This window comes from Monodelphis domestica, chromosome 1 (assembly GCF_027887165.1).
Source record: "Monodelphis domestica isolate mMonDom1 chromosome 1, mMonDom1.pri, whole genome shotgun sequence".
Lineage (NCBI taxonomy): Eukaryota > Metazoa > Chordata > Mammalia > Didelphimorphia > Didelphidae > Monodelphis > Monodelphis domestica.
In genome coordinates this window covers 38,233,043-38,249,953 of record NC_077227.1, presented here as the reverse complement: position 1 = coordinate 38,249,953, position 16,911 = coordinate 38,233,043, and the positions used below count along the sequence as shown (strand labels likewise).

The following is a 16,911-nucleotide window of genomic DNA, read 5'->3' as shown; positions in this document are numbered from 1 at the left end:
AGGGAAAAGGAAAATGGAGAGAGAGAGAGAGACAGAGACAGAGACAGACAGACAGACAGAGAGAGAGAGAGCAAAGATGAATGAAAAGGAAAAAAAAGAGGGACTAAGTAGGGGAAAGAGAGGAGAAGAGAAAGAAAAAAAGAAAGCAGGAAGCAATGCATACACTGTTCCTGGATCTTCCCTATTCATCCCAGCAGAATAAATCCCTTTTTTCTTCTACATGACAACCCTTCAAAGAGTGAAAGAAACTGATCATGCTCCCCACTAAGTCTTCAAACTAAAAAACTTCCTTACTCCTGTCACCTAGCATTCATGAAGCATGGCCTCCAGGACCTGCCCATCACACTTGCCCTCCTCCATATTTAGCTTATCAAGGTCCTTCCTACAATATGGTGCCCAGGACAGTGGCGCTTTCAGTCCTTGATTTCTGGGAACTCTGCCCTTCTATGCAGGCTAGTATCATAATAGCTTTGGGAGCTGTCATGTCACATTATTGCGAATTCAATCCATTCCAAACTTCCACCTCTTTTCCCCAAAACTGCTACCTGGTCATGTCTCCATAATTTTGTAGTTGTGAAAATGCAGAGAGACCTACATGAACAATAGGTACTTAGAGAGATTTCAAAGAATATGTCCATTCTAGATTCTTTTTGAAATTTGATGTTTAACTCAGAGGGGTGGTAGAATGAAGATTAGGATTAGAATCAGAAAGATTGGTTCAAATCCCAAGTATATAACTTATCTTCCTTTGGAATCAATTTCCTCATTTGCAAAATAAGAGGTTCCCAAAAAGAGTCCTAAAACAGAGGTAGGTCCATGACATGCCCCTGCTCAAGAATACCCAGGGATTCCCTAAAGCCTCAAAGACCAAAATACCAAGCACCCTATTGGGCATTTTCAAGCCTTTCCCATTCTGCCTCTGGAATACGTGCTTATTTTACATTGTTTTTATTCATTCACTTTACTTTCCAATCAAAAATGGCCAACATGCTGTTCCCCACATACAGAATCCCAGCTTCCATCTCCATTTCCTTACACAGGCTGTCCCCTATGGCTGTAATGCACTCCCTCATTTCCTTTGCCTCATGGAATCCCTTGATTCCTTCAAAACTTAATTAAAGCATCACTTCCTACAGAAAGCTTATCCTCTTTACCCAAATGCCAATTTCCTCTCCTCCAGAAATTATCTTCTATTTACTTGGTATATGTTTTGTGCTTATCTTTTTGTTTACATGATGTTAACAACCAATAAAAAATCAATTTCTTCAGGACAGGAGATGACTTTATTGTTTGTTTGTTCTTTTGTTCTGTTTGTTCTCCATTTCCTAGCATTTAGGACTGTGCCTGGACCACAGGAGACATAAATAGTTATTATATAAATGAATGACCCATAGGGTCTTTTCCAGCTCTTTGTCCATGCCAGCATTGCTTTTGGAGTTCTCAGTTTTTCCATAATTATATGTGCAAATAGGATTACCTCTAGGGACCTATGGTAAAATGGGAAGAAGTCATGTCTTAGGATCAAGAGACCTAGGTGCTGAGACTAAATAGATATGTGACCTTGGACAAGTCACTTAATCTCTGTTTCTTCATTTGTAAAATAGAGATGATGATATTCTACTTGCCTCTGGAAGCTATAGTGAGGAAAGAATTGGGTAACTATTAAAGCACTATATAAATGTGACTTGATATCATTATTACTATTAATATCCACTATACAGAGCACAGGAAATGTGGATGGCATCCTGGTTTGGACATAAGAGAAGACTGGTTACCCCATGCTAAAAACATGACATCAACTAGACGAGTCCATCCTAAAATCTACCTGGTCACTATTTGTAAGTGACTTCTGACTAACTGACCCTTGAAATAATAACAAGGACGATTATGGGTCATTCAGCAATTCAATGCAAAAACATTGATTAAATCCCAATGAATTGGTCAGCACTGGTGACAAGAAGGAAAAAAGGCAGCAGCCTCTGCCCATACAGAGTTTACATTCATTGATTTGGATCTGGATGGGGAGCATATGGAATACCATCATTTAAGAGATAAAGAAACTAAGGTCTGGTGAGGGTATGGGACCTGCTCAGTATCAAATATGGGCCCATCTCTGATACTCTTTCCCTAGAGCTCACTGCTTTGGAAATCTGATATACACAATTAGGGAAAAAAAAGTAAAAATCAGAGAATTATTTGAATTGCAAAAGGATTCTTAGATTTCAAGGAAATAAATTTCTGGCAACTTCCCTTTCAATAAAAACGCTCAATTAAAACATTTTCCATTCCTATAATGCTTTAAAGTCCTTTTCATGTTTAAGCCCTTTCGCTAAAGGATGTTCTTCACAATATCCTCGTGTGCTTGGTAATACAAGTATCATTATCCTCATTTTCCAGAGCCAGCATAGTAGAGACAGTTGGTTGGGAAGTGAGGGACCCCAGAGTTCAAGTCCTGCCTCTGATACCTCCTGGCTGTGTGTCCCTAAGCAAGTGATGGCACTTCTCACTGCTCTAAGCATGTCTCTAAGGCTATAGGTAGTAGAGAAGATGCTGATCTGCATGAGTAGAGGGATTTACCTCATCTTGAAAGCCTCAACACCAATAAAATCACCATTTTAGTGATAAAGAACTCACCCCTGATCACACAGCTAATAAATATCATTATCTAAGATGGAACTTGAACTCAGAACTCCTGGCTCCAAATTTAGAATTCTATCCATTGTTAGAGTGCTCATCAGGAAGCCTGGAGGCACAGACCTGGGCAGAAAGTGAGGGTGGGATGCTGGAGATGGGGCAGAGATATTTCCATTGTTGGGAGTCTGAGATATCCATCAGAAATGAAGGCTAAAGGGGGCAGCTGGGTGGCTCAGTGGATTGAGAGCCAGGCCTAGAGATGGGAGGTCCTAGGTTCAAATATGACCTCAGACACTTCCCAGCTGTGTGACCCTGGGCAAGTCACTTGACCTCCATTGCGTAGCCCTTACCACTCTTCTGCCTTGGAGCCAATACACAGTATTGACTCTAAGACAGAAGGTAAGGGTTAAAAAAAAAAAGAAATGAAGGCTAAAGACATTTCTAAAACAGTTGCTCTAGTTCCTAAATTAATTGACCCATATCTGTTCTGAAACACATCTACTGCATTATGCAGCCCACTGGTGACCCAGAGAAAATGCTACCCGCCTCTATTCTTCCCCAAGGAAAAGAACACTCCCAAGTGTCCGCTAATGTCTCATCCCCAGTGAGCCATGGATCAGAAAACAAAGAGCCTATGGCTAGCAGCTGACTTCTAGAGGGATGCCCCTGTCTCTCCCCACCATCTCTCAAAACAGCTGTCACTGCTCATTTCTGGAGAATGGCAATTCCTTCGATGGCAGCGGCACACCACACAGTGCCTTAGTGCTTGCCCCTGGCTCTGAGCTCTCCCAGCTCCCAAGTAGAGCAGCAGCTGCCTGCCTCTTTGGCTCTGCTCCCAAATTCCCTGCCCACTGCAGTGACCACATGCAGCTCCATCCTGATCCCTAGGGAGGCCGTCACACTCAGGGGAAGCTTTAGCACCCAAGCGATGCTAGTTATGCTTTCTGGGATTCCTGGACTGGAAACACTTTCACCAGTGGATTAGAACCTAATGATCTGGGGGCAGCTGGGTGACTCAGTGGATTGAGAGTCAGGCCCAGAGATGGGAGGTCCTGGGTTCAAATGTGATCTCAGACACTTTCTAGCTGGGTGACCCTGAGCAAGTCATTTGACCCTCATTGTCTAGCTCATACTAGTTTTCTGCCTTAGAACCAATACTCAGTATTGATTCTAAGACTGAAGGTAAGGGTCTAAAAAAAAACAACCTAATGATCTCAGAGCATTGCCTAGGGGTCCAAGAGGCATAATGACTTGCCCACAGTCACATAGCTAGTACATGACATAATTTGGTTCTTTCTGACACAAAGACCCACCCTCTAGCCACTATGCCACACTGCCTCTCAATATAACAGGTACTTACTAACAGTGGAATTGGACTGAATTGAATTCACAAGGCACTTATGCCTCTTGGTAAAGTTAATGATGACAATTCCCCCTTTTAAAAATTGAAAGCTATCGCCTCTGCAAAGTTTGTCCTCCAGTAGACACTATCCATCAGAGGCTGTCATACATCTGATATGACCTGCCCTAAATCAATACTTTCCTGCTATGGAATGGAGAAGTGAAAGCAAATAATGCATGCATTTATATTTTTTTAAATATTTTTAAACCCTTACCTTCCATCTTAGAATCAATACTGACTATTGCCAAGGCAGAAGAGTGGTAAAGGCTAGGCAACGGGAGTTAGGATCACACAGCTAGGAAGAGTCTGTGCCAGATTTGAACCCAGGACCTCCCATCTCTGGGCCTGACTGTCAATCCACTGAGCCACTTAGCTGTCCCCTAAAAGTTATTTTTAACATGCTATGTGTCCAACCCCATTTCCTCCCAAGCCTTAGGGAGTTTTGTGCTTGTAACTCAGGTCCTGAGAGAAACCCTATGGTTAGACCTGGTGATTTAGAGGTGGCTATCTGGGGGTCTCTCCATTCCCTGAACTGTACGATGCCTAGAGAAAGTCTTTCCTGCATCCCTGCATCATCTTGAGCCAAGCTCTGAAATATTTATTAAGCACCATTGATGAGCTACAGGCTGGGTGCCCCAGTGACCCACAGCCACTTCCTCTAGGGTCTTCTTTCCATGGCTCATGAAGCTGAGGAGTCATCATTTGCCTTCATCCATTCATGGAATTCCTGACTTTGGCACAATGATGCTTGAGGCCCCATGCAGTGACTTGGGTCTCAGAACCCAGGCTATTCCTGATGATGCAGCATTTTCCCACACCGTCCCAACGTCTTAATCCTGCAGTAAAAAAGCATTTTATCAAAGAGGCTCACAGCTCAAGCAACATGGTCCGACCAGCCAGCAAGGCATTCTGTAAATAACGGTGGGGGACGTTCCCGTCTTCTCCTCCCTCCAGGGTGAAATAAGTGCCTTAGAGTGATAGAAAGGAAAGACGCAGCATTTTTCAGCTCCACAATTGACTCCCATTTCCAGGAAATAAAACAGTTTTTCAGTTCTGCTGCTGTCGTTTTATGTTTTGTTTGCTTTTACTGTGTGTAGACAAAACAGTCATCAAAGAGAAGATGTGGAGAAGATTATAATCAGGGAGATGTTGGCAACAGCTCCCAAGAGCCGATTGTTAAATTTCCAATTTAACGTAAGCTTTCACGTCTCAGAATTCAACAAATGCTACAAATTAGAGCTTTATGTATTGTTTTATAGACTCCAGAATTGGAAAAGTGATGAAGAAAATGTTAATGATGTGGATTAAATGTAAAGTAAACTACCTACATATGCATGTGTACAGGTATGTGTTTACATATGTATATATGTATTAAACATTGTCTAGGATAGTCCTTTTATGTAGATGGGATCTCAGAAGTCAGCTTAGATGAATTTACAGGTGAGGGAGAAAAGGAAGACTCAGAGATGTGAGCTAATTTATCCAAGGTCATACTGCAAGGAATTACAAATGTCAGGCTTTGAACCCAGAGTCTCTAACTCTACTTCCCGTATGCTTTCCACTACAACACACTTCCTTGTTGTAATTGGCTACCATGAAAAAAAAATGATCACATTAAATGAATCTAAGGATCAAAAGAAGGAGTTTCTCCAAACTTTCCCAGCCTTGTATGAAAAGAAGTCAAAGCAGTAATACCATAAAGCATTTCAATAAGTGTATAGTAGATTATGTACAAGGCATTGTCCTTGGAAGTTGGATTATAAGGACAAGGTAGGGAAACTGTGCCCTCAAGGAGGTTATATTCCACTGCAGTGATTCTCAACCTTTTATGTGTCACGGAACCCCTTTGGGAATCTGAAGAAAACTATGGATCCATTCTCAGAGTACATTGTGTTGCCCAGATTCATAATGGAAGGAAATGCTACATTTAGATTAGAGGTTAGTGAAAATAAACTACTTCCTTTTCATACAAACTATTTTCTCCTTATCCATGAGTTCACAGACTACTTGGGGATCCATGGACTCCAGCTTAAAAACCCCTTCTCTATTTGAAATATATGTATAAATATATATATATATATATACATACATATAAAGAATATTTGTGTATATATATATATATACACATATATAGGGAGAGAGACAAAACAGAGAGAACTCCAATTACTAAAGAAGATGGCACAGAAATCATGGCCACTATGTGTGATTTGGATCACTTAACCTCACTAAGCCTCAGTTTCTTCATCTGTAAAATGAAAGGATTGGATCAGGTGGTCAATGAGGTCCCTTCTAGCTCTACATCTATGATTTGATGGTCCTATAAGAGATCCTAGCTATGAAATATACCTTCATGATAAGTCACTTCCTATCCTGAACCCTTGGATGGTCTGTAAAATGGAATGAGTTGTTTGGGTAGTCCCAAAGTTCTCTTCCAGCTCTAAATCTATGTTCTTAAATTGTATACCTTTTTTCCAAAGAGGAGGGAGACAGCACTAAAAACTGAGAAGATTCAGAGAGGATTCCTGGTAGGAGGTAGCAGTTGAGCCTTGAGGGAAGCAAATAGTCTTAAGAAATTGAGGTAAGGAGGGAATGTATTCCAGGAAAGTCTGAGAGCCCATTCCAGACAAGCATGAGAACCTACAGAAACTCACTATGGCAGGGCAAGGAAAGCAGGCTTCAGTCAATAGCAAGTAGCTCATATTGTCTGGAATAAAGGCTATATCAAGGGAAGTGATATGAAATCAACCTGGAAGGGTAGCTGGCTCGAGAATGTGGGAGGATGCTAAGTGTCAAGGTGAGCAGCTTGTACCTGATCTTGGAGCCACTTCTTGAGAAAGGGAGTAGCATAATCAAATCTGAACTTTCGGGAGGTTATTCTGGTAGCTGCGTGAAGGACAGATTCAAAAAAAAGGGAAGAGTAGAGACTGTGGTTCCAGGAAGGAGGCTATTGGAAAAATCCAGGAGAAAAGAGATGGTTAAAATCATTAATATTTCATTTGTAACAGAAGCAGTGAATATCGCTACCTGGAATAGCGACAGTAACATACATTTGGTAGCTATACTATGCTTAGTATAGGATCATCCAGAGCCCCCCAAAAAGGCTCCCTTGTGTCAAATGGAAGCTCAGTAGGAGAGACCAGACTGGAGCAGAAACCCCAGACTCTCAACAGAAGGTTCCAGCTACCAGCTCACTCATACTCATTCTCACTCTAAGCTCAACCAACTGTGCTTTAAAGCTTGAGGAGTAAATATTCCAAAAGCATTGCAACTACTCAGCATTTAGCCTGACAAGCCCTGTCAAAACATGGTCTGTTGAATTTCAGGGAACTGTTTGGCCAAAATTGTCCTTTGAATGTACCCAGCCAAGTGCAAATGCTTGCTAGATAATCAGAGAGTTTCCATAGTTAACCACTTGGAAATAATATCTCCTGAAGCTACCAGTCCTCCTGATTGGCTAAATCTTAATCAGATTCCAGTCATGGGTTTGGGGTGGAAGAAGGAGCTAGATTAATCTGAAAGGGGGTCTGAGAAACATAATGGAAGCTATGGATGGGGAGGTAAGGGATTGAGCTGATATCACCTATGGGATGGGGATGGGATGAGGGGAGCAAGTCGGAAATAGTCCTTTGTTTAGACTATGGCAAAACCACTGCTGGGACCATTCTGAGAAATCAGACAGGTACATTAGTGTTAATAATAAAATATACAACATTTGTGTCCTATGGGCATTCATTCTGGGGAAGGGAGGATCCTCTGACATATAACATCATAAAGCTGCATTTATGCACTGATTGGAACATCATGGCCTGACCTGGAGAGTGATCCTGGGATATGATTAGCTAAATACCTGAGCAAGATACTGGGCAATTGTCTCCAATTAACCATTCTCTATTTTTCATTCTCAGACAAGATGCTCTGATTTTGTTTCCAAGGAATGTGGCATCGTTTCTCAAAATAATTCATTAAAAGGGTTAAAGTAGAGTACATTGGATTAAATTAGCATAATTCTGTTGCTATTGAATTCAGTTGTGTTTTTTTTTTGTTTGTTTTCATAAGAGGCAGTCTAGTTGACTGATGCACTGGAATGGAGCAGGAGTGTCATGGACGTCCTTTCTCTGTCTGGTAAAATGAATGGTCCACTTCTCAGAATAATGTGTTACTATCATTGTTGTTGATTTTTTTGATTTGTAATTGAACAAGAATCACAAATCAATCAAAATGAATGTTTCAAAATTACAAAGAGTAATACAGTCCAAAAAAAAAGAAATATGAGAAGATACTCCATCTTCACTCTGATGCACAGAGGAGAGGGGATCATTCAATCAGTCAATCAAGGAACATTTAGTAATCACCTATGGGCCAGGCACTATACCAGGGGTTAAGGTTACAAAGAAAGTAAGAAACAGCTCATGCTCTCAAGGAACTCACAATAGGATGGGAGAAACAACAGGCAAACAGTGATATATACAAACATAACATAAATGAATGAATTGGAGATAACAAAGGGAAAGAGATTAAGATCAACCAAGACCTAAAAAGACTTATTACAGAAGGAGATTTAAAGTGAGACTTGAAGCACGTAAGGGGACTTAAGAGTTAGAAATGAAGTAGGAAAGAATTCTAGGCATGGAGATCAACCAGCAAAAATGCCTGGAATTGGGAGGAGTGTCTCCTCTCAGAAACAGCAAGGAGGGCAGTTACTGGTCAGCAGGTATGGAACACTGTACATATTTTTAGACTCTTCCTGTATATTAATCAGTTCTGCTGAATTTCTCTTTTATTTGTTTTTCTTTAAAAAATATTATTTGTTATATAAATCTCTCTCTGGGAGGGGAAATTGAGGAAGACAGAGAAACTCTGGTAATGTAAAAACAAACAAAATCAATAAAAATTATTTTTTAAATTCATAATTGAAGGAAACAATAATTTTTAGTTAGAGGTTAATGAAAAAAAAAGATCTATATTTTCACTGAAGTTCACAAATTTGCTGAAATCTTTTCATGAGACCCTAGAGGAATTAAGACAAGTAAAGGATAGGTGACTTGCCCAAGGACACGCATATAATAATAGATAGTAGGAATATGGCTCAGTGGATAGAGTGCCAGATCTGGAGTCAAGAAGATTCATCTTCCCAAGTTCAAATCTGGCTTCTGACACTTACTAGCTATGTGACCCTGAGCAAGTCACTTAGCTCTGTTTGCCTCAGTTTTCTCATGTGTAAAATAAGCTGGTGAAAGAAATGGCAAACCCTTCCCAATATCTTTACCAAGAAAAACCCAAATGAGATCACAATATCAGACATGACTTAAATGACTGAACAACAGGGACATGGCCCAATGACTGTAAATTTACACATTTTCAATTATGCTGTGGTTTCTGCCAGGGTTTACAACAAATCTTCTAGATTTTATGTAGTACAGACTTCATATAAATCCTCAGACCAATTTATCAGCTAAATGATCAAAAATATTTTTAAAAACCCTTACCTTCCATCTTGGAATCTATATTGTGTATTGGTTCCAAGGCAGAAGAGTGGTAAAGGCTAGGCAACAGGGGTCAAGTGACTTGCCCAAGGTCACACAGCTAGGAAGTGTCTGAGGCCACATTTGAACCCAGGACCTCCCATCTCTAGGTCTGGCTCTCAATCCACTGAGCCACCCAGTAGCCCCCTGATCAAAATTTTAAAAGCTGATCTGAATCATTATTGAAGCCTCTCATGGATAAATAAAGTGGTATGACTTTATATAGGGTATATTATGTGTATTTTATATCTATATAGTATGATCATGTTACATTCAAGCTTCTTGATGGTAAGGAACTGTTTTCATCTTTGCCTTTGTTGTTGTATCACCAGCACCTAGTCTGGTGCCTGGCACGCAGTAGGTGCTTAATACATGCTGGCTGAATTATTGATCTGAATTGCCTCAGAGTTTTGGTTTCTGTTTTGGCCCTGATGAATCTTCCTTCTGATAATCCTCAGATACCTGCCCTCATTATTCCTCAACCTTGTTGGATCACATGCCAACCATCTCCATTCTCCTCCAGTTACCCATTAACATAACAGATCACATAATCACTCAGAATTGCTCCACTTCCAAGATAGCAAACGCTGAAATCCTCCTCTCTGACTACAATTTCCTAGCTCTCCTTCTCATACCCTAACACCTATTGGCTTTCTCTGAAATCCCACAATCGCCTTTGATTCCTTTCCCTCATCCTGATTATCTCAACTCATTACCTCCATTCCAGCTTCACTTCTATCACTATAATCTTGGCTATAATGGTGGGCGTTTAAGTAGTATACTTGGCTGCCCTTGATTCCAGCCTATTCCAATGGATGCAGACAGACACCCAAACACCTGGACATATATATATATATATATATATATATATATATATATAGAGAGAGAGAGAGAGAGAGAGAGAGAGAGAGAGAGAGAGAGAGAGAGAGAGGAAGAGAGAGAGAGGAAGAGAGAGGGAGAGAGAGAGCTATGGATACAGACAGACATATCCACATACATATGAATATATAAACATGTGTGTATGTCTTAAAAATACCATAACCATTTAGAGAGGATTATAAGGCTTTGGGCCATTGAATGAAGACACATGATGCCACATAAGAAACATCTTGTGGTTGACTAAAACCATCAGACAAACCCATGAAGTGATGTATAAATATAATGATGAGTCATGTAGAATACTGATAGAGATGGAAGACCTCAAAGTCAGAAGGTGAGGATTCCAGTTGAGAAACTAAACTCAACCTCTGAGATAGAATCATTCGTGCAGGAGAGACTGCCTCTGCCTTCACTCTCCTCCCACTGAAAAGGGTATCAGAGTGGCCAGACTAACAGAAGGAAATACATTGAGCCAGAAGTAGAATGTCACACAGAGTACAAAAAGTTGTGGCAGTCACCCAAGAAGAAGAGTAGCTTCAACAAATGCATGTCCCATTGCACCAGATAAGAATGTTGGCTAGGCATTTCTAGTCCATAAATCATCAGGAGCTATAAATGGTCCCTTTGCTATATACATGTCCTACATTTGTACCTTACTATCATTGTATTGTAAATTTAAACACACTCTTCCCATGGACCCTTATGTATTATTGGAAAAATATTCACCAGGGTTTTTAGGTAACTTTTACATGAACTTAAAAAAAAAAAAAGAACAACTTTTACCTTCCATCTTAGAATCAATACTAAGTATTGGTTCCAAGGCAGAAAAGTGGTATGGACTAAGGCAATGGGAGCTAAGTGACTTGCCCAAGGTCACACAGCTAGGAAATGCCTGACACCAGATTTGAACCCAGAACCTTCTGTCTCCAAGCCTTGTGCTCTATCCACTGAGCTGCCTCACCAACTGTTTTATCATGCCATTTTAGTAAATCTACTGATTGATTGTTAATGAAAATCTCATTGATAGGGACTCACTAGTCACCAATACGAGAAATCCCAGCCCTCATTATTATCTACAGAACCCCAAGAGTCATAGTCAAATGATTTAATGAAGATCTGAACCCATGAATGGGATTCAGGAAAATGGTCCCAGAGGGAGTGTTAAATATACATTTCCTACTGAGTCATTACCAAATTATCCATAATGTCTATTGACCAGTTTTCCTCATGTCTTCCATCATCCCTTTTATTTTCAGAGATAATCTTGCCTCCTATTTTCTTGGGAAGTACTATGCTATCCAATGCAAATATGTTCAATAAGTGTCTTCCAATATCTTAAATATTTTTTCTTTACTATTAATTTCAAAAGCTAAAGTCTCTATGTGCAATCTTCATCCTGTCCCCTCTCACCTTTTCTGTTGATCATCTCCTTTCCAATTAAATTTTGATATTTTAAATATACATCTTTACTGATTATTTTCATTCTTAATGCAAATATATCATTCTTGCCTTTTAAAAATTAATTAATCTATCAATAAAACTTTCCCTTGACCATTACATTTGCCTCTCTTCACTTATCAAAAATCTATACACACCTTATGCAATTCCTTAGCACTTGCTCACTCCATAATCCCTTACAATTTGGTTTCTCTCTCCACTCTTCTGAAGTCATTTACTCCAAAATGGCCTTTTTGAAATCTTTCTTTTTAAAACTTCTTCAACCCTGGAAACTCTAGATAATATCTGTTTCTTTGTTAATCTTCTCCCTTGTGTTCTATGACATTTTTCTCTCCTATTCCTTCAATGTTTTTTTTTTTGGTGTGAAAACATCTTTTTTTATCTCCTTCACTGGTTATTTTTCTTCCTCTACCCATTAAATCTAATTGTAGGAACAGGTAGGTGGCTCAATGAATGGCGAGCCAGGTTTAGAGATGGGAGGTCCTAGACTCAAAGTTAGCCTAGCTGCATGACCCTGGGCAAGTCACTTAACCCCCATTGCCTAGCCCTCACCACTCTTCTGCCTTAGAACCAACAATTAGTACTGATTCTAAGGTGTTTAAAAAAAAGATAAACAATTCTACACAAACACTTTATTTGACATCAAAATGTCTTCAAAGTTCCCTTGGGAATCTCATCTATGCCATAATTCCAATTATCATATTTCTGTAGATGATTCTTAGATTTGTCTCTAGCTATGAGCTCTATTCCTGAGTTCCAGATTCCTGCTTCAAACTCTCCTACATGACAACTTTCTTAATATTTTGCTGTCTCCTTAAGCTCAACATAGCTAACACTGACCTCATCAGCTCTCTCCCCCTAAAAAAAAAAATGTCCCAATTTCCCTCTTTTGTTGTTGTAGTAACTTCTCCAGTAAACTAAGCTCAAAATCATAAAGCAATCATAGTATAGTGGAGATACTCTACTGTATTTGGAACCTGATGGATGAAATGCATAAATCCTGGCTCTATCACTCAGATAAGTTATAATTTCTTTGTCTCATTTTCCTCATTGGCGAATAAAGTCATAGGAATAGAACATCTTTAATTTCTCCACCCTGCCTATATTTATTTGTGATATAATGAACCATGGAGTCATATTTGACTCTATAATCAGTTAATTAATTAGCATTTATTAATTTCTCAAAGTGTATCAGATACTGTCCTTGGTACTGAAGATGAAAAGACAAAAAGAAAAAAGAAAAAGAATCTTTGTTCACAAAGAGTTTGCATTGGGGAGGGGCAGGGAAGAGGACATGTAACATACATATATGTATTGTGTACATATTTACATGCATACATAAGCACATCTATGTATTATAGATATTATTAATATTAAGTAATTTAGGGAAAAGCATTATCTATGGGGATCAAGAAAGACTTTATGTAATAGCACTTGAATTTACTTTTGAAAGGAGATAGTTATTCTAAGTGGCACTGCTGAGGTAGAAATAAATCCCAGGCATGAGGGATAGATTGTGTTAAAGCATATAAATGGAGATAGAATTCTGAGTGCAAACAGTAGCCAGCAGACCACCTTGTATGCAGAATATGTAAAGGTGAGGGATGTGCAATAAGCCTGGGAAAGTGAGCCACATTGGGCAGAACTCTCCCTACCAGACAGGAATATCAAGGCAACAAGGCATCACTGGAAATTTTTGAGCAGGAGATACCTAATTCACTCTTACATTCCCAATAAGACATCTTGTAGAGTACATCACACATAAAAATGCATTTAATAATGGTTTCTCAATTTGAGCTGTATTCTTCATTCGATTCAAGTGTCTGAAAAATATTAAGTATTATGTTCAAAGAGGAGATGCTAAGATCAAAGTCAATATACTTCTTCCCAATGAGCTTGTAAATGAATATGGAAGATATAATAAATATGGTACAAGACAAGATTGAAGAGGAAAAAGGAATGAAGTCAGAACCAGATGAAGAAATAGAAGAATTTTTTTAACTAGAGGAAGGAAGAGAAGAATCTGGGGAAACTTAATAGATAAGGTAACTCCAGAGCTAGTCTTTGAAGGAAGAGGAGTTTTCCTTCCTGGAGAAAAAAGAAAAGAATGCAAGGTCATAGAAGAAGACAGGGGGATTTCTAGGAACATAGGAACTAGACCTAAGATTGGGAAGACTCTGCTTCAGATTCTAACTCAGGTACTACTTGGTGACTCATTTAACTTCTTGCTTCCTCAGTTTCTTTGCCTAAAAAGTGAAGAATTTAGATTTCATGACTTTTAAGATCCCTCCACTGGTCTGTGACAGCATTCTAAACAGAGCAGTCTAGATGCAGCATAAAATCACAAAGAGGGTTAAAGTGAGAGAAGGCTGAAAAATTGGGTTGCAGTCAATTTCCACAAAGTAGGATTGGGGAGCTGATTTTTAAACAAATCTAGCACTTGGGGAAACCAAAGATACACATGAATGATTTCCAGAGAGTGGCCATAACCCTACATTACCAACAATGAAGAGAAACAGGTCTCAGATTAGACCTCTTAGTAACAACCCCTTTGATGAGTGTGAGGTGGCTCTCACTTATTTCTTCAGATCTTTAACACCATCAAGGAATGAGATATACAAGACCCTCAATGCTGACTTTCTCCCTGATTTGGCCTTATGGTGCAGTTGTCTTCATGAAAACATGACAACTGCCTATTTTCGTGTCCTGCGTGACTCCCCCACCTTTTATAAGGCTCCTGCCCTCTTAAAAATCAGAAATCTCTCTTTCAAGTGGTGCCCTCTCCTACTCCCACAGCTCTTTTACTTCCCCTTCAATTATCTTTCATCTCAGCCCCCAAATTCTCTGATCCTCCTCATCAGGACATGCCCTCCATGCTTTTCCTCACTTTTGTTACCTGGCTGGGAGGCTGCTCTGTTGGTCTGATGTCTTTTTTTGTATCTAATGGAAGCCAGGAATTGCTCCCAGCTCCCTCCTCAAGTTATTCTGAGACATGTTTCTGAGCACTAAGTACATAGGACAAGTCCCAGGGCTTGGATGATGGGTTGGGTTAGTGACAGTTCATCCTGGCACTTGGCTTCAGTTGGGTAGCCTGAGCAGTAGCTCATGGTAACTGTGTTTCCAGATCTGTGGAGAACTGTTCAAGTAACAGCCCCACAAGAGATTGGACTGTACTGAAAATATCTACAAATCAAATTATCTAAGAGAGTCACCGAATACTTTTAATTTGAAGCCGTTAAGTCACTCTTGGTGCCCTTGTTTCTTCAAAAGATCATTTACCTTTTTTCCCTGCTCAAAAATGTAATAAAAGGGTTTATAATAGGCATCATAATTGTACCCCAAATAATACATTAATCTGGCAAGAAATCATTTAGAAATCATGACTGAATTATTCTATAATATGGCCAAAACTGCTATCTCTATGGCCTGAGACCAGCCCAACACATCCATTGTTCTGTCTTTTACCATGCCCTTTTCCATGATCTCTATCAATGTCAATCCCTTCCTCCAGCTAAAATGGACCACTTTCATACCCTTGATCTCATTCTACACTCTCCTGCTTCCATGATTTTATACATGCCATCCATTTCCTAAGCACTCCCCCTGCATCTCTGCCTGTTGAAATTCTACTCTGCCTTCAAAGGAGCATCTTGGCTTCAACTCAATCAACAAACCATTAATTACTTCCTAAAGAACAGCCCCTATGTTATGTGCTGGGGATAGAAAAACCAAAGGGAGACTTGTATTCTCTCTTGGGACATTCTTCATGCCCAGTGAGCATGGAGCTTGCTGGAACGTACTGGGTTTTCTTCTATCTGTAGATGTCTCTAGTTGGCTTCCACATCACCATCTTTGGCCAGGATAGGATTAGTCAACCTCATCTCTAACCCAAAAGATCAATGAAACCACTCATTAGTGAAGTTCTGAGTTCCAGTCCCTGACTCTTCACTTTGAAATTCTCCTTTTTATCAAGTGCATACTATGTGCCAAGCACTGTGCTAATCATTGGAAATAAAAAAAGGAAAAAACTAAACTAAACTAAATAGTCCCAGCTCAGAAGAAGACCAGTCAATCGAAAGGTCCCTAAACCTTGCCATTCTCCCTAGCTCCTAATTGCAGATCCCTTAGACCTTCTGCCTCTTTCCATCTGCCCTGCAGGTAAGCCTTTTCTATGTTGTCTTTCTCAGTTAGAATGTAAGTTCCTTGACCAGGAACTCTCTAGCTTTTTCTCTCTATATCCTCAGTCCTTGGGATAGTGTTTGGCTCATAAGAGGTACTTAAGGGTTGCTTTCTCATCAGTAATTTGTTTATTCAACCCTATTTTGTTCTTCTGAAACTCATTCCTCTTTATAATATTACTTTATCCAACATCATATTTTCTTGGAAGCAATTATTCCTATTAAGAGATAGTTTCAGTATTCTTAATGAGGAGCAAGGATGAAATAACTTAATAAAAAAAAGAATGTCTGTTTATTATCCAACACCATTTATTCTTCCTGTTCCCATCTGAAACCCTGAAGGCCACGTTTTTAAGTTTCTATTCCAAGTGACTCACACCAGGGGTCACTTAATGGGCTAATGCTTTAGTTCAGAAAGATGCGTATTACAGATGATTATTAACATACTTGCTGTCTGTCCTCAGTGTCATATTATCACTGACTGCCTAGAACTTTATTAAAGCTTTCATTTCTCTCCCTCACCTTTATCAGTCTTTCCAAATGGGTGACTTGTTTCAGAATTCAATAGACTATGAGGTTTTATCTCCTCTACCTGTCACAGGCTTTGCTGCTACCATTATGGGAAGCAGAAAACAACCATGCAATCATTGCAAAGTCAACGTTTTTTCGAATTTTCTAGTGAAATAGCAAATGGCATTTGAACAAATGTCTCTCCTAACTAGACCCTCTTCACCAAGATGACATAAAAGCCAATGACAGCCAACTTGCCCAAGATAGCCTAGAAAGTTCAGGCCAAGGAAAAAACCAGCCTCCAGAGGCAGCTCAATAAAGCTTGACA

General features: G+C 39.6%; 1 protein-coding gene across 2 annotated transcripts in view; it reads right to left on the bottom strand.

Annotated features, from left to right (window-relative positions):
* Positions 1-16,911, bottom strand: part of GRID1 (glutamate ionotropic receptor delta type subunit 1) — a 1,152,573-nt gene that overhangs the window by 578,503 nt on the left and 557,159 nt on the right. The window lies entirely within an intron of this gene.